At 43.5% G+C, this 23,249-nt stretch overlaps 1 protein-coding gene across 2 annotated transcripts in view; it reads left to right on the top strand.

The window, feature by feature from the left end:
* pdgfc (platelet derived growth factor c) overlaps window positions 1–23,249 on the top strand; it is a 45,368-nt gene that overhangs the window by 1,592 nt on the left and 20,527 nt on the right. The window lies entirely within an intron of this gene.

Below are 23,249 nucleotides of genomic sequence, written 5' to 3'. Positions count from 1 at the left end.
TGTGTGTGTGTGTGTGTGTGTGTGCAGAAGCAGTGGGAGGGCATCATTCCAACTTTTACATTTTCTGTTTTTGAACTTATTTATGTACAGTTTATTTTCTCTCATCCGGCTCCTGCATTGATTCTTTGCTTTCGCCCCCACACGACTTCCTTAGACACATTATAATCTTCAAGTGAAGCTTGTTACAAAAGCACCAAGTCACGACATATTGATCCGAGATGTACTCTTGACAAAATGAGTCCATCCTTGTTTGGCATTTGACCAAACCTGTGCACGCGGGCTTAAAAATGCAAGAGCATTAAAATGTGAGGGTTTGAGTCCTCACATGCAGATTCAGGCCCCCGGCTTCAGCCGAGTGTGCAGTACAAGAGAAACAATGTAAAGCCGTGTTTTGCATGTGTGAGCTGACACATTGGTGGAGATTTACAGGGAACAGCACAAAGAGAGAACAGGACCTCACAGGGAACAGTTCAAAGTAGCAAACAGGCCCCGTCTACCCTGCAGATGTTGCACCGGTCAAACCCTCATTCATTACTCAGCCCTGTGCAGCCGCTGGGCTGGACTGGCCTTGGGTGAGGACACGCAGCGCTGACTTCACTACAGTTACAGTCGGGGCCGGGGAAATCAGAGCCTCCCGCCGGGATCTCCCGAGTTTAATCAGGACGGCTGAGAAAGGAAAACAACCGGGAGGAGAGAGAGCGCAGGGAGTGAATGGTGTTGGGAGGAAGTGTGCGAGGAGGGACGTTAAACTGTCAAAGAGCTCTTTAAAACGACGGCCACACGTTGACCCGGGGTCGAAGCCGGCCAGGCCGTCTGTAACCTTTGACTGGAGCGTCTGAGTGCTCACCGTTCTGGAGGGCTTGCTGCTCCCAGAAACAATTTGATATCGATCTGAGGGCCGGGAGCGAGCCGGACCCGTCTGGCATATTTAGTGGTGGTAGTTGCCTCGAGAGTTACAGTCTCCTGTGGCATTAAAGTTAGCGAGCGGCTGCTGATGACTCCCTGAGATCCCAGAGGGGGCCGTGTCCCCCAGTGTTGCAGAGCAGCTCTCCGTTACAGTCAATGACTCGATCTCACACGTCCCCACAAAGCTAACACAATGGGCATGAACCCTGAAATGTAAATGTTGTGTGCGGTGGTCACACATAATGAGAACATTTCCTTCCTCCGCCACTGAAGATTTGGTTACAATAACATGCATTGCACATGTTGTTTTCATGTGTTCGCCACATGGCTATAAGGTTTCATGGTTATTAAGAAAAACCATTGCATGGAAAATGACATCTGCAGTTGCATCAGTGGAATGCTTTGTACAGTTTCGGGATTTTTTAAACAGGGTTGAAGGAAAATGCATGTAGCCATCCATCACGGGTTCTGCTTTCAACTCCACCGGGGAGGTTATGTTGTCACCCCCGATCACTTCTTTGTTTGCCTGTTAGCAGGTGATTGCAAACACCACTGAACAGATTTTCATGAAACTTGGTAGAAGGATGGTTCAAAAGGAATCCAGCCATTTTTGGCGTGGATCTGGAAAAAAGGGGCGATACAAGGTGGGTTTGTGTCATTATCACATATTTCCAAAGGACTATTTCATGAATTTAAGGGAAGTGTTGGGTCTTGGCGTGATTTTACATTCTAGAGAACCCTTAAGGAGGCTCTACCCCTGTTTGTTTGTTTGTTGGTTGGTTTGTTGGTGGAAACTTGGTGGAATGATGAAGCCTGGGCCAAGAAGCAGCCCCGTTTAATGTTGGTACACATCCAGGAAGTCTTTATGACTCTCTTTAACATTTAAAGAGGGAACTTTTCTAAACATTCCCACTGTTTTCCCAGAGATAAAAAGTCAGACATATGCAGGGGACTGATATCTAAGAGGGTGTGAACCTGTTTTGCAGCTTGATTGAGTGTAAGTGGACTGATGGGACTTGGCCCCTTGACATACAGTTAGTTTGGTTCAAGCCCAAAGAGCTTCTGTTCATATACAGTACAACAGCTTTCATTGGTATATATATAGTTTACAAGAGACATCAGGCCACCAGACAGCAAACATGAAAACTTTACAGTCAACGTGTCCATAAAACATTTTGGCGCCAACGCACAACATTGTAAACATAATTATTTTTGAAATGTTTGCTCCTGGGAACTAAACCTGATGTTTTCTTATTGTTTTGTTCAAGCAACTCAAATCTCTCGGTTGTGTCTGAGTTAAAATACTGAACTGTAACTCAAATGATTTCTCTCTAACCTTTTGATTAATTGCGTAAACTTAACAACATGTGGTGCCGGATGTAGACTCAGACAGGCAGTGGGAAAGAGCTGAGCCTTGTTTAGCCTATACATCCTGGAATGGAACAAATAAATACAGAAATAATGAAATAATCCAAGCAGGATTATATTTCTACCTTAAATGTTTGGAACAGTGAAATAGTGCAGAAATGTTTATACAATATATTTTCTGTTTTGTCTGAACAACAGGATTTAAAGTTTGTGCCTCTTCAGAGAAAGTTCCATTCATATCGGTGTCACATCACACTGCATCTCCCTCCCCTGCCTCATCTCTGAGGCCACCTGCCTCAAATGATTGTGATTCATTACAGTGAGGAAGCCTTTTTTGTTCACGCTGTAATATTTACAGTGCCTCCTTCCATTAGGCCGTAATTTGCTGGCAGCGCCGGTGGTTTTATCACAGCGACGGCTCATCCTGCTGATGATGCATCACGGGGCTCCCTAATCACGCAGGTCATCTCTTCAGGAGACACCTCATTCATATCCCTCCTCTGAGTCTAAGTGGTCTGCCTTTGCCTTCCCCATCGAGGACCACGTTCTCACCGTGTCCCGGCCCACCCATGAGCCCAGGCCCGGGTCTTATTAGAAAAATCCGGCTGCAGATATGTGGATTACCTGCAGATATTCCCACATATCCTCCTCTGAGCGCCACTGGAGGAAGGTATGCAGCGCGCTAGACCTGCCAATGATCACAGAGACGGCTGTTCCGCTAGAGATTACAAGATTAGTCAGAGAACTGGGGTCACAGGGGTCACGGGCCCGAGGGGGAACATGTGCAGGTTTCCAGCCATACACACATAGATACGTGCACGGAGGGTTGAAGGTACAGAGTTGCATTGTGCATTCATTAGATTATGATGCAGACAAATAAGTAGTTTAGAGAGGGCATTTAAAAACAGGAAGGAGACTGGGTGGCCTTGTTGGGATTTGTGACTGTTTCAGGTGGAATGGGACGTGTTCCTCGCCCATTCATTCATTCATTCATTCATTCATTCATTCAGGCAACTGGGAACATCTGTGAATAGCACATTCAGAGATCTAAGGAGTTATTTTGGTCAATCAAGGAACCGCAAGTAGAAGTAGTTTTTGCTTAGGCAAAGTTTGGTGACTGATAGTTGAAGCCGTTTCTAAGGCTCATACAAGCTTTACTGTTTGATCGTTGAAGAAAATGGATTCATACCTTTAAACTTAATAGTAAAAGTGTTGAAATGAACCAAAAGTCTCCCAAAAACGTTTTTTAGAAATACAAACAAATCAGATCAAAACATTTGTCTCATCTATTGTGAGTTGAAGTTAAATATTCTCGTTCAAAGAAACCTGATAATGCATTTACCAGTTCAAATTGGTTTGATATTCACCTTCACACATTCACTAAATAGGATGGTACTCAGTAAAGTGCTGAACTCTGCAGAGTCCTCTTGAATTAAATCAAGCTGCATGGAATTTTTCTAACAGTCAACAAAATCCAACAGGTTTTTTTCATCAAGATCCTTGAGTTGCTCCCTGGGAAGTTGGTGAAATTGTAAAAAAAAAATCTTGCATGTTTAAGAAAGTAAAATAAAATTGGAGGAAATTCCTTTTGCCCCTTTGAAGAATCCACAACAGAATTGATTGTCCTGATTAACTGTTTGGGTAATGTGCTATTAAGATCCATCTTTCATGTTAGTGTTAAAAGAATCCTCACAGCCATAATATTATCCTGAATTATTAAATCAGACAGGAGACACCGTCGTTTCTTTTCTTGGGAAAGTTTAAAACTTTAAGATGTGAATTCATTCTCCTCCAACTTCACAAGTTAAACACTTTTAGCTCTAAAGCATTTGACAAATTAAATGGTCTTACATTCAAGATGAAGCATCATCATGTTAAATTATATATTGAGATGCATCAAAAGTATTTTATTTATTTTTTTCTCTGCCTGACTTGAACAGACGTGGTTCATATAGGTTCAATCCATTTCTACTGGCATTTACAAGTGTTGCCAGCTGGCATTAAAGTTTCCACTATGCTATTTTAAGAGTTTTCCATAGTGGTCAGCTCTGGGGTTTTAATTTGAAATTGCGATATGGGTCTTAAAGCGATGAAACGCAGCTAGCTGGAATCTCCATCCTTTGTTTAACACAGGTCAGATGTTTCCCGGGACCCTGGGAAAGCTGGTTTCCACTTAGAAGAAGCTGTACTTTGATCGATATGCTCGACTGAATGAATGCAGCACTATGCATTTAATCATCGGAGTGGGCAGCGCGACAGCAGCCGGGACGTTCGGCTGAATTAAAACCATCAAAGAGAACATATGGCTGGAATGTTGAATGAGCTCAGCAGGAAGCAGCGAGGGCAACAATTACACCGAAGTATATCACTGCTGTCAGATCAAAACCACATTTATAGAGAGGAGGTTTGTCAGGACGAGGCCAAGATGGTTTCTTATTTTCTCAATGAAGTCAATGCACTTCATAATGTGAACCATGGATTTTTAAAACCGCATTGATGGCCTCGTCCATCTTGAAAGTCACAAAACACATCGGGTTCCCATGTAAACATTCAGTATATGTACGGAAAAAAAAGATGCCTAAATCTGCAGTTAAGTGATTTTTTCCACGATAGCAGCCGCAGGCTCCAACCCCTGGACCGGTGAATACAGGCAGGTCTATGTGCCCTGGCAGGAGGAGTTTCTCACTCCGGAGTGGAGGACCCGGGATAACAGTGTCTATGTTTTCCCTGTCAGCACTATTTGAACATGGAGTGCTGTATTTGGCAAGCAGAGCATGCCACCGCCTGCCTGCTGTTTGTCATTTCGGGCAGCGAGAGAGCCGCGTCTCCCTCCACCGCCTCGAGAGGCCAAGTGACTTCTCAAGGGATCTGGGTCACAGGCTCAAGCTTTGCTGAAGAAGAAGAAGAAGAAGAAGAAATGGTCTCTACTGAGTCAATGTGAGTGCAGCTGCTGAGCCTGAGGAGCACGATGCATCAAACCTGCAACCATTGATTTGTTTGACAACGTGGGGGAAACACAAACAATCGGTGAAACATATTATTACCTTATAAAGTGAACATGTGAGCAAACAGTGGAAACATCCAGCAGCAAAATCTGTTTTTATTTAGAGTCACAGGAGCAACACCATCTTAGATTTTTTAAACTAGAGGTAACCATATTTGGAGGAGCAGCCATTGGACGGCACAAGCTGTCAATCATAGAGTCTCCATGCACCAACGTGTACTGTGCTTTATTGTCTAACTGATTCTAAATGGGACCATCATTTATAATTGATGAAAACTTAGAGCTAGTGATCGAGACATTAATCTCCTGAAGAGAATTTTAACTGAAGTTGTAAATCAATTTGAGAACTCGGGTCATTTTCTTTAAGACTGCGATAGAAACTGACCTCTTTATGCCTCTGCTGGTCACTATTCAAGAGAACACAGGATTCATGCACTTCAGCATTTGGCTTCACTCTCTGGTCGTCCATTTTTATAGACCGTCTGTGGGTGAGTAGGAAAGTGAAGTAAAGTGCATTTTGTCAACAGCTTTAATAAACGAGTTGAGTAGAGTGAATACATCTGTTAGTATTTACCAGGGCACAGTCCTGACAACCTGTCGGATGTTGTGACAACGATCATTTCATATCCAAGAAGAAAGTGAACCTGCAAAAGAAACTGAGAAGTTAAAAGTTTTATAGATTAAAAAGAATCCAAAAAATCCGATTTTCTCTTGGAAAGGTGAAGGAAGCGCCCGAGGCAAGATATTTAATCCCTGAGTTTCTGAGTGGCCAGAACCCGGAGTTCAGCGGGTGCACTCGCAGCTCCCAGGTGTGTCTGAATCTGTGTGAATAGAAACCAGGGTGTTGGTGAGGAAACACATTCATGCTCGGCAAACACTGCTGGACAAATAACACATTTAAATGATATCTTTGATGAGGCGGTGGCAGCGTTCCCTCTTTCAGCTTCTTATCGGCTCGGCATCTCTAGTGGTCTCGTTGCTGCCCTGCACACTCTCAGCGATATCAACAGTTTGCAGATAAAAGGGTCGTCAGCCGGTTGCACCATCGGCTTCACACTCTCATTTCCAAAGTTCGCCAGTTTGTCAGCGTGTTGCCTCGCGAGCAAAATAAATACCGATAACATTTCTGTCATGTTTTCTCTCGCTTATCTACGGAATGAAATCACTCAAATCGGAAAGCGATTTAGTTTCCTCAGCGGAAGAACTCGGTGAATATTATCAGCTGCCTCTGCACAATGACTCAATAGGCTGCAGTCTGACCAGTTGCCACAAGAAACAGCTGGAATCAAACAAAAACCAAAGAGGCAGTAGTGAGTCAAGTGCAGAGAAATGCACATTTTTTTAAATTTAGACTTCTAAACAAGGCTCCAATGCTAACATTGATTCTGGCAGGCGGAGGGGAGAGAGAGTCTGCCTGGTCCAGTCTAAACATGAAGGGTGGAGCGTATCTGCCTTAAGTCAAGATTACTTGTTAGAGCAAATACCTGTCATTCACCGGGGCGGCGTTGCTTCCTCCCCCCCCTCCCCCCCCCCCCCTTTTGTTTTCTACCTGGCAGATTCTTTTCTGTTTGACCCGTTAAGATTGTTTTACCTGCAGCCCTGAAGGATGTAAGGGTTTATGAAACTTTATCAAAACGTAGAACAGAGGCCAATCTTCATGCAAAGTCAAACTAGAGTCATTCTAACACGTTTCCTAAAAAGGACATCCTGCCTGACATACCACATCTGCATGCTTGCATTACAAAGGGCTCATCAGCATTTGAGCAACACTGTGGTGATTTCCGTGGATTTTGCACTGAGATCTGAGCGAGTCGAGGCAGGCAGCGGCTCCTGAGCGACACGGTGGGATCGCCTGAAAAAAGAGGAGCTCTGGAAGTTTGTTTGATCTCCTGTAAACGCTGGCAGCGGTGATCACCATTCCTGTTGTTGCAAAGCCGATTCCCTCTCGAGCAGCAGAGGCTCCCATTGATAAAACATTTGGCTCAAGTCGAGGCCGCGAGGTTTTGAGCCGCTGCCAGGGTGGCACTGTTTCTACACAGACCTCAGTTGTGCTGTGAGCGTTGGACGTCTTACGGCTGCTGGAATCCCAGTTGGATGGAGAACCTTGGCAGCGGGATGAGTTGACCTTGGTTCCCGTCTCTGGAGGGCATGTCTGCATAGCTTGGCAGATGTCATCACCTCCTATCAGAGAGGTATTTCAAAGTGTCCTCCTCGATTCACTGGCCTTCATGGGCATCAGCTCACAGTTGAGTGACAGCCAGTTTGACCCAGAACAAATGATGAAGGATCCCACAGCTGTGGCTTTTATGATAGAATAAGAGTTTCATGGTGACACTTCTGGCAATAAAAAAAAAATAGAGAGAAGTTACCGAGGATCATGTGAGAAACAAAACAGGAAGTGGATCAAAAATGTTTGGCAAAAGCTGCTGTGTCTCAATCAACGCCTTTCCTTTGCATGTTAGTGTTGCGTTACATGTTGTCTTTGCAAACATTTGCCTAAGGGCAGAATATCAGGGATATATATTATTATATATTATATATTATTTATGTGCTTTTGTTTGGCTCACTTGTTTCTTTAGATTGATTTAGTAAAGCTAGGGTTGGTAATCCTGGAAAAGATAGAAAGAGCAGGCTAAAGAACATGCACCCGATACATCCCCCCCCCCTCTCATCTGTCATAACAGCGTTCACTGCAACTACAACTGCTAGAGGTCGTCTTCCTTTTCTGACTTTTGCTTCGTCTCTGCTGCAGCAGGTGTACGTCTCTCTTGTGACATCCATGTGCTGTCATTGATTTCTTCATTTATTATGGTAGAGATCTGTTCTGTGATTTTATATATGTTATCTGTCTGATGAAAACTAGCCTGATTGTCAGAATATGGCACATTTACACTGGATTTAAGTATGCATGTTAATTAGTGTGTAATTGTCCATTTAAAATAAATACAAATACACAAACATTCATATCACACATCCAGAACCACAAAACAAGGAAGCGATGTACACATGAATGGCTGCTGTTGGTGAAACAGATTTCTGGAGAACTTGTGATTAATGGACAAGGTCACCGCAGAATTCACAGGCACCGGTTGATTCTTTTTTGTAAACTGTTGCAATCGTGAAACTCCCACATCCTGAAGATTTCCACAGAAGGATGTGAAGGATTCCTGGTGTGTGAAACCCGGCTTCTAGATTCACCCGCCACAGCAGAGGCATTTCATGGTTATCAAGCAGCCGTCGTTAAATATGCTAATTCTGCGAAGAGGCAAAAAGGGAATCACTGATGCATGAACGTACACTTTAGAAAACACATTGAAGCCCTCAACACAGAAATGACAGTTCCAGCTGTCGACAGGAGAATAAAATGATGTTTGTATAGTTACAGCTTTTTAGTGACTGCTAAATATTATTGGGACGTGTTTGCTGATAGTCCAGAATGTATATGGAAGATTAATTGCTCATTTAAACCCAGATAATAAGGTTAAACAAGAAATTACACAATTGTCCACTTCTGTTTTTCTCTGCTGTTACTGAGCTGTGTGTTACTGTATAGATGATGAGATCTTTGTCAGGGGAATTGTTATTAAAATTGTTAATATTCTTATTTCTCACTATACGTCTAAACCAATATTCCAATGTAAACCACATGAAGCCAATAGTCTGAATAAAAACCTATTTTTAATATCCTTAACCCCAGAGAGATCACACTTTTATTTTGACGGTTAAAAATGTAGACATGTATACGTAATATATAATCGTATAATAACGTCCTATTAGAGATTTTACAGCATTTTGCAACATCGACATACAACTGTTACCAACTGAGGTCATAACAAATACATACAAATCCTTATCGCTACTAGAGGCACATTCTTCCGCCCAGGACAATATCCTGTCCCACCATGTTAAAGAAACTCAAAATAATAGTTTATAGTCATCCACTCCTAAATCTAAATTTAATAAGTTGTTCCTTGGGACCTGTGCAGCAGAAATCCTGCCGAAAATTTAAAGGAAATCAGATCAATAGTTTTTGCATAATCCTGCCAACTACCAAATTAATGCTAATGAAAACCTAACGTCCTTGGCAGTGGTAAATGTATTCACTTCTAATTTTGTCAAATATTAGGACCAACAATGTCTTGGATTTCATACGTTATTGAAACTTTAAACTTTAAACCTATTACACTATTATAGGAAACATAAGAGATTAAATTGAACGGTTCTCAATAAAATTAACTCTTCAGTTAATCTCAACTTTCCATTTTCCACCAATAAAGTCTTGATTTATCCACTTAATACTAAACTATGTGTTTAAAATCTTCCCTTTAATAGTTCATTTCAGTGTTCACACTTCACAGTGTTACTCTTTAATGCAGGGTCACCTCATGTGCTTCATATCCGAGACGCCACTGGGACGTATGTGTCTGACTAGCTCTCCTCAGTAGAGCTCGTTCACACCGAGCTGAACTGATGGACATATTAATAAAATGGACTCTTATTCTCCCAGTATGGCGGATGTGGCCGTGCAGCGCGTCACAAAGCTGCAGCATCACTCAAAGTTTATACGGAGGAATGTTTCTCACTTCCAGCTCCCATTACCTAAAATACCAAAACCCATAAGCCAGGCACGCCCCTTGAAATCAAACTACCTCTGTTTCTTCTTTATGTGCCATCGACGAGTCGCAGAGTCAGAACCAGGAGCCATTAAAATGGAGATGTGAAATATCCCGGCCCTAATGTATTAAGGGGGGTGGGTGTGGTGGGGGGGGGGGGGGGGGGGGGGGGGGTATAAAAAACACACACCTGCCGCGCCGTCCCATGCTGCCTGGATTATGTCACCTAACACATGGCGAGATGTGATATACGACGCCATGCCAGTGGCGTACAGAGACGGTAACCCAATCACACACTATTTTGAGAATGTGTGGCTTTTCCCCAAAGCACAAATAGGTTTTCGGCGCAGACTGGGTACGCTCTCTCTCCCGCGGCATGCGCACTATTGGATCCCCACGGGGAGGAGGGCGGGGGGGGGGGGGGGCAGTATCCATTTCTACGGCCCAAATGGAATGAAAATGCACATTAGCTATTCGGTCTTATGAGGGACTGGAATGATTTCACCAACTGTGTGTGTGTGTGTGTGTGTTTGTTTGTGTGTAGGGGGCGTGCATGCTGAACACAATACACATCAATCTCCATTTAATAAAATAAGAGTGAAATTACCCTCGGTGGTACAGGGTTGTTGTTTTGTGTCGGAGCTCCGGGTTCGGACCCCGTCTCTCTCTCTCTCTCTCTCTCAGCGTCGTACTTTCCCTGATCTGGAATTTTACTTTGCTGCAACACTCACTTAAGAAATGACAGCTGACACCGAGGCTAACGGAGGACATACGCCAAGCCCCGTTCAATTATTATTTTTTAATTAGTTGCGGTGCACATAATATCCTGACACTTGGCTCGGCCTCGTCCATCCACTGTTGTTCACTATGGAAACCGCTGTGAGGAACGTGACACAATGTGCAAACTGCAGCAAACCAGTGCCACAGGACCACGAGCCGTCCTGGTCCTGCACGATAACTTGGCAGCAGCGATGGACTTACTGGAAAAATGCACTTTATTCATTCAACAGCCCCGAAGCTGAAACACGCTGACTCCTCCCGCCATTCCAGAGATGTTCTCCTAGCGCCACCGTCAGTGCGTACCACGAGTAGCTGTCTTTTTTTCTGCACGTGCTAATTATGCGTATTCATGTTTCACTCTATGATTTTAAATGTGATTGCGGTTGCGGTTCGGGCATTTGGTGCAAGGTGTGGACAGAGGAGTGCTAAATGCTCAGATGGTTGAGAACCAGTTGAGGCATAAAAACCACATGTGACGAATTCAGTCAAGTGCTGAAAACACAGGCAGGTCTGGAGAGGAGCTGGAATCAAACGCACGGACACGATGGTGTAATCAAAAGATGTCAAACAGGCTCAAGAGTGGAAGTAATGTGATCTCTTCCAACTGGTTGATTGGTTCATCCGAGGCCGTGCCAAAGCACTGTGGACGCCAAGGACAGTATGTTTTCATCTCAAAGGAAGTATTGGGTATACTGTAAATTACTGTTAGTTAGTTTTTTTGGAATACAATTATTAATGATAATTATCATTATGAATTAATAAATGTTCCCCTTCTTCACCTGAGAGTTTTAATCCTGACGGGTCGATGATATGACGATGATTTCTTACTCAAGACACTTGGACCTGTCGCAGCAGGAAGAGCACAGGTGTAAGAAATAACTTTCACCGTGGCTCTTCTCCAGCGAGGTGGTGCCAAGAAGCTGTGCCAATGGGCCACAGCCCACAACACACGGGGCGTCGGAGTTGGCACGGCTGAAGGCTGAGTGTTTGTTAGTCAGACCTGCGGTTGACAGGTGAACACGGCCACTGTAAGAAAGGGTTTGTTGTTGGTGACACTAATTTGAGGGGAAACCAAATGTCTAAATCCTGGTGCTGAAGAAAATGCTGGAATGTAAACAGAGAAAGTGATGAGACGAAAAGTGGCCGTGAACAAAGGAAACACAAAGGCTGAATACACAAAGTTAACAAGACGCAGGTGAAACGAGTGGAGGCGGAGCTGGGAATTCAACCACACAGAGACAGGAAGTAAAGTAAGAGAGAGACACAATAAAACAGGAAATAATGAACTCAAAGTGCACAAATTATAAATCCAACAACCAAACGCAAGGAAAACAACAAGGTCAGAGTCCATGAACACAATGAGTCGCACAAAAGAGCCACAAAGGATTTAATGAGAAGGCGGAACCATTTCACACCTCTTCTCTTATTTGCTCCGGACCTTTAGACGTTCGCTTTAGTCAGAACTAAAATAACAGGTGTGAAAGACGCCTGAGACAAAAGTCCAAATCAACAATCCCAGAAATATTCACATAAAAAGAGGTTGTCTCTGTGCAGATGACACTGAGCCATGGGCTCGTGGACCAATAGCAGGAAGCGGAGGCAGCATTAAACAATATAATACTTTTTTTTATTTGTTTTGGCCACATTTAAAGTGTTGGACTTTTATATTTAATAAAACTTGCACTCTCCTGCAGCAATAGTTCACATTTTATATATAATCTGGAGAAATATGAGCGTTCTCCTTCTTAGAGGTGCCCTCTGTGCTGCCTGAGAGGAACTGACCAGAATGTTAAATGTTTTACCGTCACTATTCATACATCTTCTTTTTTTTTTTTTAAACTCCCCTTTCTTCTTCACAGGGAAGGTTGTGTGGTCACAGCTTCAAGGACACCTTGTGAATGAGTAATGCAGTGAAAGAGAAGAGTATGACAGGTTACTAACCAGTTGAGGTGTTCATCTTCTTCCTCCTCCTCCTCCTCCTCCTCCTCCTCCTCCTCCTCCTCCTCCTCCACATCTTACATCTGTTCAGCAGCCTCTAATTAGAGCTTTTACACACAACAGCGCTGAAACGGCCCGGAACCGCTCCGGCTAATGAGACGCCATCGACCAGGCGGATCCTTCGTGCACGACAACGTTTGTCAGAATCCATCTTTCATTGGCTGCCACGTACGGGCAAGTTTGTTCAACACTTTGTTTCCCTTCACACCTGTTGACAGGTCTGAGCTGAGATGTAAAGTGTCCCGGTGAGTTGACTCGTCTTTGGCGTAGTTCTCAGCGTCGGATGTTGGTGCTGACAGATCATCGCAGGCAGAGCGTTGACGTCTTTGCATGGTCGCTGCAGACGTTAAACATTTCTCACCGTGTTTCCATCATGTCAAACAGGGAGAATTCAGCAACCTGCTACTGCACAGCATGTTTTCTTCACAGACACAAACACGAGCAGTGAAATCTGAAAAGTCCAGCAGCTGTTTGTCGTGTTTTTTTTGTTGTTTTTTTTTCTCTCTGTGTTTTTTTTTTTTTTTAACTTAAGTTTTCATTGAACTTTTCTCAGGCATGGTACATGGCAAATTAAACATGTTTCTTTATACAGGAACAACACAGCAAAACAACAAAACCAGGGTCCTAGTGGGGATCATTATTTACCTTTATGTAATTCCAAAACCTGTCCCAAGGAGTCACCCCCTCCTCCCTGTCATCACTCAATCTACTAAGCATACATTCATAGGATGCAGTTTCAGTCATTGCACATACCCATTCTTTCACCTGTGGAATTTCTGGCGCCTTCCAATGTCTCGGCAAAATAGCTCGGCAAGCTGTTGTTGTACCCACCGAAATTACAGAAAAATTACATTTGGTTATCTTGGGTAATTGAGACTTGTCCCCCAGTAAACAGAGCTCTGGACTTAGGGGAATCTCTGTTTTTGTCGTGTTTTTTAAAGTCCTATAGATTTTAAAGGGAGCCAGTTAAGGAAATCAACATTTAAATTATAATAATGAGATCTTTCTTCCACTTGAATTCACAATAACAAAGTTATTATAACATGGTCATTCAAAATATAGATGTCAACTAGCGTGCATGGAAAAATGATTGATAGGGAAAAGAATCAAACAAATGATGATGCAACAAAGACCACGAACACACAGGAATATAATTTAGAATAAAAAAAAGAGATTGTCCACATTTATGTCCAAATATGGTCGTTAGAGGCGTGTCAGTTTAAAGAGAAGGAACCTATGACTTCACCAAACCTTCAACCTTTCAAAGATGTGACTAGAATAACAGGTGAAGAGGCAAAGACGAGCAAAACTAACAGACTGAGTTCTCATCGGGTCACACAAGTGTTGAGAATCACACACTGGATTGTCTCACTGATCAATCTGATGAAAATTCCCTTGTGGCCAAAACATAAACACAATTATAAGGTGTGTAATTACTTTCCCGCTAATTTCCCCAGTTACTTCACTGTTTACTGCGCAAATTACTTTTTAACTATAATTTCAGCCACAAGTTTTACATTACTACAATATTTATTATTTTGCACAACAACAACCAAAAAAAAAAGAGGAATAAACTCAAACATCGCAGCTTTTCAACAAACCCCAGAGCCGCCACACTCACACATCCTGTTTTGTGTATTTTCCTGTCTTGTGTGTAAACATAAACAAGACGTTGTGGTTTAACAGTCTGTGCACAGTTCACATATTTACTGACCATTAGGAGCCGATGTTGGCTTTGTCCCGGTGACTGCAGTCAGCGCTCTGCTGCAGAGGTCCGGTCCTCAAAGGGTTCGCAAAAGATCATGCTTCACTGCGTCGTGCAGTGACAACACAAAGTGCATTCATTCATATGATAATAATAATAATAATATAATAAGGTCATATATATATACCACCTGGGGGCAGTGCAAATAGCCAACACAACATGTTTATGTATGAGTTTATGTAATTTATGGCAAACTTCTTAGAGAAACTTGCTTATTTAAACATCCAGCAACATTTTAATCTATCGTAACAATAAATAAAGTTTAGCCACTTATCTAATTAAACTTCTATTCTAGCTTTTCCTTTCTTTATCTTCCATGGGGGAAATATATGGCTTTTAAGTGGCTAAATACTCCTCAAGGCCAAACTGACTCTGCTATCAGGGCCATGTATGTTCTATACTGGTTGTTAGGCCAGAATACAAATAGTCAAATGAAATCATCTAAAATAACTGAAGGTTTACAGGAGTTACAAACTACATTGCATGAGATCATTTTGATCATATGTTGAAAATATTGATTTTAGCATCAGTCAGGACACATTCATTACTATATTACTTTAGAAGATATATAAATAAACAGTATATCTTCAGGGTCTAACATAGACCACCTGTTTCCTGATAATTCAGGCAACAATTGGCCAATCAGTAAAACACACGTGAACCAACTCTGCATTTCTTTGCATCCGTGGTAATTGCAGGTTTCTGTTTAAGCCGCAGCTCGTGATTGCCTGTTTTTCGGGAACTGAATTATGAAGATTTGGTAAGAAGCCTTTTTACCCAAGATGTACAGATCCGCTTTTCCTCCAGCAGTGGCAAAAGGCATCCGTTTTGTAACCACTTATCTTAGCATGTGATTACACAGCTATTGTTCCTTAACTGCAGCTTCGCGAACATCTATTGTTTCCACGGATAAAATAAGGCTTTCAGTAACTGGCTGTGTGACTGGCTTCCATCTCTTGTTTATGTCTCCGTGATAAAGACCGCATTAAACAGTGGGGTTATATTTAGAGGCAAATGGACTCGGATGATCGAGAGGCCTATTTACGAGCAGTCGGAGAGGAGTTCTGTTTGTCAAACTGAGGACAGTCAGCGGCTTAATGACCTGTGTCGTCAATTAAAAAGGCAAACTGGCTGCTAAGTGCCCGGCTCCTCCATTTATTTGTCTTCTCTAAAAGAAAAACAGCTCCCAAACAAGCACATAAAAATGAGACCGGCTGACGTCACAGAAATCCTCCGGTGATAAAAATGAGTTGATTAAAGGTCTGATACAGACTTTTGGTTGTAACCCTTCGATACTCAGAAACAAAGCTCAACCTGGGCAATAACTAAGTCATGATTTGATAGGCTGCAATTGCATTAGCATAGCAACTGATTAAATGATGTTCCACTGACTTTATGGACGCAGGTTAATCATAATCACACTGATCAATCACAAGGAGGTGACAAATCAAATCTAAATCCACAAGCTGTTAGTAAAAGTTCCCATAAATAGTTAGTAAAATAATAATGTCTGCATGTGAATGTACAAGATACATTTATTGATCCCAAACACACATGCACCGTCACACTACATGCAGATGAGGGAAATTTGTCTTCTGCTTTTGACCCATCTGGTGAACATAGCAGGACACACAGAGGAGTGGGCAGCCATGCACGGTGCCCGGGGAGCAGATGTTGGGGGATTAAGGTGCCTTGCTTAGGGGCACTTAGACAGTGGGGGTAGGGAGAGTGCTCTTTGGAACAGATTTAAGTGTTTTCCATCGAGGTATGTTTTTCATTGTCACTGCGAGGAGTCGAACCAAAGACCTTCCAGTCCGATGTCCTTAGCTTTCTACCCATAGTCCAATTTTTCTGCCACTAGTCCACCGCCTCTCACAATAACACAAACAGCTGTTATGATCCTAACATGGTTGTGTTGTCTCTGGATATCTCTTCAATGATGAGTTCTGATTGGTTTGTCGCACTGATTGGTCTGTTGTTTTTTTGGGGGGAAACATCCATCAACACCAGAAATTGCGGATTTGAAAACAGTTCCGATTCCGACAGCACTTTAAAACGCTAAGACCAGTGAGAGGCAGAGGGATGAGGCTGTTCATCAAAAAGATTTTGTGTTTCAGAGTTTTGCTTTTTGCAATTTGGCTCTCCAAGGCCGCGTACACTGCAGCCCTTTGTGTTTCTTCAAACACTGCTGCCACAATGATTGAAATACAAATCCTTTGGAAACCGCCGGATGAATGAATCCATACAGACTTTCTCTGTGCGCAACATTGCAATTATACAATTATTGTATTCCCCTCTTAGAGGAATTAACCTGCAGACACTAAGTCACTGCCCTGGCCTGCAGATGTTTCCCCTCAGAAACATCAATTTTCCCATGTTCTAATCCTCAAATTGCTACTCATGTCAACTCCAAAGATCCAGGTACAAACTTGCTTGGTTTAGCGATGGCAGCCCTTTGGCAAGTTGCAATGTGGGGATGTAGGTACAGATATTGTTCCCTTGGGTTTGGAGGACATGCGTTTGACTTGGGCACTGATGGTAGGAGGCGGTGGACTGGATGTGTGGCTGTTGGTTGCTGAATTATTGGGTAAACATGCTTTTGACCAGTGAGGGCGTCCGGTTGAATCATGGGAGAGTGATTCGCATCTCTGCAACAACTGCAGTCACAGTGGTTCTGACCGAAGCAAGAGACCCGAGGCTGGAGTCGGCATTAACAGGCCTGTCTGTGTAAGTGGAGGATGTAACAGGAAAAGAGCAGTTGTGCTCAACACAAACACTCCCTTGGTAAATAGAGGTCGAAAGGAGCACACGTTCACTACCCTGAGTTCTGCACAGCAGCTCCACTTCTCCAGACGGCTGAGACAAAGGTTTACACAGGCTCAGTGGTGTGGAGGTGATTAAAGATCCAGGACAAGATGCTTAAAGAAACTGATCAATTTATATTTGGTTTCTGCAACTTTGCATAAATCATTCAGTTTGCAATAGCTCTAAATTCTCCAAACCCTCAGAAGGCTGTTGTGTTAAGATGGACGTTGCTTCTTGGCTGTGTTGCTCTGAATGTTTAAAACCACCGGGAGGTCCGTCTCACTAGGATTTTCATGATTCGAGATAAGACTCGAGTAATTGGACGAGGGGAAGAAGTTGTGTGAAGACAAACTCGCTCAGTGTCTGAATCTGGCCGTCGTCCAAGATGCAACCTAAGCTGTACTGAGATTCCAGCGCAGATATGCGGGGGTCCCAGATCAATTTAGAAATCATTAGCTGGAAGCATTATTGACCTCTTCCAAGCTGTTCATTGCAGATTTGAGTGTTTCTGTCTTGGAGCCAGGGAAGTACAAAGTGGGTTGTGATCAGCTATCCATCCTCTCGGCGACATTTATTGCAAAACCTGGATCTCTGATCAGGCCTAATCGCAGTGTCTGGATCTGGTGTGGCAAAGCTGTCGTCCAATCTGTCTCCGGCCGCGGATCAAACTGTAATTTTCTCCAAACATCCAGCTGTCCGGCTCACAGATGTGACTACAAAGCAGCCCGGAGCTGCCATCCACAGCTGTGGAAAGAAGTTTAAATAAGACGTGGTTCATCTGTCAGCGCCTGGTTTCCAGCCAGAAGGGGCGGTTAGTCCCGTTGCCCAATGTTTGTGAGAAACGTCTCACAAGCTTCTTACTTTCCTTTTTCTTTCAAACTAAATCATTCTGTCCACTTAACATAAATCAACTCTGATTTTGAGGTTGATTTGGGGCACCATGCATTACCGAAGGCAACGGGGCTAGATTGTAATTTGGTGAGAGCGACAAGTTGTAACTTGTCGAGTGGCCTTACGCTCATTATACCGCTCTATATTTGAGCACATTGAAGTCCCTGGCAACTGCTCTAGTTCTTTGATTTTGCCAAGTACTTGTTTATTGCCCTCCCAGAAGTAATTTGTCAATTAAGTCTGTTTCGCTTGTTTTATTCCCAACAAATCAGTGTCAATGCTACTGGAGGTTTTGCATCGAAAAGGAGGTAGATATTTGGTAACCGGGCATTTATTACCTGTACTAAGGAGGTCCCCCCCCCGTCTTAAGTTCCCTTTACAGTTTGGGGTGGATCCAGACAAAGAGGTGGATCCATGACATGTTCAGAGTTTTCCCACGGGATAATTCATGGATCTGACATATTTAGGGGACGGACTGTCTCTTGAGTGTATGTAGCATGTGTCGGGCCTTGGCAAAGAGATTTCTTCATGTTCAAATCTGTAGTAATTTTCAAGACATAATGAGAGAGACTTACATTTCATTCGCTTGTATCTGTTGGTGCGGTTTATTTCATAAATGAGGAAACAGAGACGGGAGGGGTTTATATTTCACTTCATGACTGATTCTGGGGCTGATATCATGTCTAAATCCAGGCTTAGGGGCTCAGACACCGAATTCCAGAGGGTCAACACAAATGGACGGCTGTAGTGAAAGGAGTGACACTCAATCTTCCTTCCTCGGGATGCCAAACACAAGTGTGGGCACTAATTAGAGGCTCCAAGAAATCACTGAGGGGCGTGGAAGAGCCGTAACCCGAGGTGAGGCCGTTGTGTGGTGACGGGTTTCACTCGGGACGGGGCCGGAGCCTGAGGGGTTGAAAGACTTCTGTTTAGCTTTGGTGCGTCTGCATTTCACACAAACTCACAGGTGCTGGCACATGAATTTACATTTACTACTGTAAACAACCTGCCGCTGTGGCTTAAAATAGAAAATACCATATTTATCTAATCTTCTGAATGTTTAAGAGCTTGCTGCAGAAAGATAAAAAACTAAATTCAGCTATTACCTGTTTATAACATGTTCTAACCATTGATATAATAATCTGGAGAACAAATATACTTAATAATGCATTAATTAATTATTGTTAATAACACTTGTAGATGGAAATCCACCAAAATGTGCCTGCAGTTGTTTTAATACTATAAAACCCTTAAGTTTGAGATCCCTGTCTCTAATCCCTCAATCTGTTTCAGACATTTATAAGCATATGGTCAATATAAACCTTCTGTGGGAAAGCTGTACACACACACACACACACACACGCATGCATGCACACAGACACACACTGGCTGTATCAGGTTCGGCCATCTGATATGATCTGCAGATGTTTTGCCTCTGCAGCAGGTGTCAACAGATGTCGCTCTGTCCTACTTGGCCAGGTTGACCTCGCGGAGAGCGGGAGGGAGGAGAGAGAGAGAGACAGAGAAAGAGAGCGAGAGGGAGGAGAGAGAGAGAGAGAGCAAGAGGGAGGAGAGAGAGAGAGATAGAGCAATAGGGAGGAGAGAGAGAGACGCTACACCCTTCAGTCAGGCGACCTCTGGCTGCAGCAGCTCTCTCGGAAAAATGACCTGCCCTGCTTAAGGGTTCCTGATCGGGTCGTTCTCCCCCCGCCCCCCCTCGTGGGTCCCCCCCCCCCGTAGGTGTAGCGGTGTGAAATTGAGCATTTCATTGCAGGGATCTATAAACCATCACGTTATTATGTTACTACACCCACGGACTGATTACGTTTCCCATGACCTCTGACCTTTGCACTTAAGAAAGCTTTCTCTTGACATAATTGTCTACCTGTTAAGTGTGAAAGGCTTGTAAAGGGCATCGGGGGGGGGGGGGGGGGGGGGGTGACAGAGGGGATTGGAGCCTAACTGCATCTCTAGCTGTGTTTCTGTTGCTCTGGTAACACAGTGGATATGATATCAAATACAGAATATGATTTAAAAACAGATGTTCTGACTAAAATACCCTTTTCCAAAATGGTCAATCAAAACGTTTTCATTTTACATCTCGATTTATTTTATCTGTGCAGTTTGCAGTTTCTTGCACTTTGCCAGTGGGACCCACCATGAGTGATCGAGGTAGAGCTCTGTTGTTTTGCCAAAGGGCACTTCAGCAGGTCACACAGTATTGACAGTTGTTGATTGATCAATATTATCAGGGACATTTCTGCCGTGAGAGAGAGAGAGGGAGTCTACTCTCTGGCACGGTCGAGGGTGGAGATAAGGAAATGCTTTGCAGCCTTGCTCAGGGGTGTCAGTCAACGCTACTGGATTTTAAAGAATCTTCAACTAGACAGGGTCTCAGTTAGAGATCATTACTCTGCAGAGGCCCAACAGTCCCTTTATGAAACTACATTTATATCAGCTAAATTCTATGGTAAAAGAAAGTGATTAAAAATATTGCTGGATTCGCACCTTTGTCCGGATTAGTGTCATTATGCTAAATCCATGTGGTTTCTGCATAATTCTGCTGACAAACCAATCAATACAAACCAGTGGACATGGGGAAAGAAAATAACCGATAATATTAATATCACATAGTGTATTCCATATGCCTAGAAAAGATATTAGTGAAGGCAGCTCCTATTGGATCACAGTAAATACCGGTTCCCTTCCAGAGAGTTAACATGGAGCAGAGATGGATATGTAAATCTGTGTTCATATAATTTATCTACCTCAACATACATGCACCAGTCATTCAGTTCATAAGACATGTGTAATCTGGTGAGTTATACACAGTCTATAATCAAATCCTGCTATCTGTGGTATCTTTCCTCAGCCGCCCTCTCGTGGGAACCCGGGTGTCAAGCCTGTTCTGCTTCAGTCCTGCATACAGGAGCATATGCCTGGCAGATTAAATGGCTGCGGAAGGGTCCCACGCAGCCAAATTATTTTTTTTAATGGTATGAAAGATTCCCATGGCGTGTTTCAACCCTCTCTCTGCCTGACCGACTGTAAACCCAAAAAGCAATAAATATCCTAAGCAGGGTTGGGAATTTACTGCACCTGTAGTAACCGCTGCACTGTCTTTAATAAGCAACAGATGTGGGTAGTGATTGCATCCAACCTGAAAAAGTCATGCCCTGCAAAAAAAAAGGGAGTCCTTTGTTAGGTACTGTTTCATCACCTGGATAAAGCTGCTCCGGTTCTGTAGCTCGGGGGGGTGGGGGGGGGTCTGCATTCCTTTTGGATCAGCGGGTAACAGCGCTGAAATTAAAAACAATTTGGATTAAGTGTCAAAGTGACCCGGCTGTCGATTATCGGACAGGAAATAGCTGTCGTGAGCGGTTATCCGTGATGCGTGAGGCTGCTGGGAGAACACGGGGGAAGTCCCAGCACCAATCTACAGCAACGTCATGTGTGAAAATAATCATCGGGGCCGACGAGCGGAGCAACCACAACCATGTGGCGGTGTAATCCTCACCAGTTTGATTTCCAGTGGGAATTAATATATTTCCCCTTTTTGTTTTTTAAGTTCGAGTCCGAACCAATTCTTTGGGGATGTAAGTGCTGCGCCCCCCCCCCCCCCCCCAAGACTGTACCTCGCTCGCCAGAAGAAAGTCAGAACGTTGTGTCTCCTATATCATTCAGTGTGACCACCAGATAAACTCCAAAGCCGACACACATGTGGTGAGTTACTGTAATGATATCATGTGAGGAAAGATGAATTTGGTGAGTCTAACAGAAGCCAGAGTGAATAGTTCTCATTCCTCCCGCAGCTTTTATATGAGAAACTTGCAGCTGTCTGGACAACGAGGCAGGTCTCATTAGTTAATCCTCCCTTAAAGGCATCTGATATTTATTAATGCAAAGTCTGCCAGTGTGTGTGTGTGTGTGTGTGTGTGTGTGTGCACTCCTTTTACCTCTTAAGGACTTTTCCCAGCATAAACACTGACCTTTTAAGGACAAGTAGACCTCATGGGGACCAAAGCTCAGTCCTGATGAGGCACAACTCATCGTCTGAGGTCAGGTTTTAAGATTCAGGTTTTGGTTAGCCTGTCCACAATTAATGGAAATCAAATAAAAAGCCTTGTAAGTAAAAATCCCATTCCCACGAACACAGATTTTAGATATCAGCCATAATATTGTAACCATCCTAGATAGATGCTGGAACCAGAGGCATTCTAAAAGTAGGTGTTACGCTCTATTGTGTCCTCGCTGCGCAGTGTTCTATGTATGTGGATATTTATATTACTCCTTTATTACTGTTATAATTCGTATTACCATCAGTAGCAGTGGTATTAATATAGGCTCTCGGTGTACACTAACATAACAATGTGCACATGTCTATAGTTCCCTACATGCTCGCACCGGTCCTGCTGTGGCAGGGGAAAGGTTAATGTTTAACAGCATGAATGGTTCCACCAACTAATGTGTGAACAAAGCACAATGGCTGCACTGTATAGGCTCCTATTTATTCAGAGTCACTTCCTCCCTTAATAGTCGGCTCCACTTTCCTCACAGAGGAAAACAAAAAAAGTAGGTCAAGGAAAAGTCATGTTTGAGGTAATTCACTCTGGGGGACCGCGTCTCTGATCATTAGATGACACTGGTTAACCCCGGGAGTGAGGTAATTCCCCGAACGTTACACCCAGGGTCCTGCGCGGCCGGCGGCGTGTCTGCGCATTTTTACAGTATCGCAGACGGAGGGTAAATCCGAGGGCGAGGGTGTGAGCGGGGAGGGTCCAGCTGAGAGGGAAGCATGAACAGACGCCGTTGTTTATTGAAAAATGATATAGGAAAGCTTCGGGACTACAAAGGAGCGTTGCTGTTTATACGACCTCGTGAATGCCTCCTTTTTAATCTAATATTGGTTTTCAGCTGATGAACTCTGAAGGAGCTCGCTCAGGAGGAGTTTCTGCTTTGATGCAAGCGAACAAAAGATCCCAGTGCAGAATCCCTTGGATCGCTCGGTCCTGAGCTTCATGCACCGAGACCTGAACAAAAGAGGAATGCAAACACATTGCCCCCCCCCCCCCCCCCCCACACTGAAGTAACTTGTGTTAAGTGAGTGTGGATTTAGCTG

The sequence above is a fragment of the Pleuronectes platessa genome, chromosome 8, assembly GCF_947347685.1.
Source record: "Pleuronectes platessa chromosome 8, fPlePla1.1, whole genome shotgun sequence".
Taxonomy (NCBI): Eukaryota; Metazoa; Chordata; class Actinopteri; order Pleuronectiformes; family Pleuronectidae; genus Pleuronectes; species Pleuronectes platessa.
Note: the sequence above shows the minus strand (reverse complement) of the source record. Positions and strands in the feature narration are given on the sequence as shown.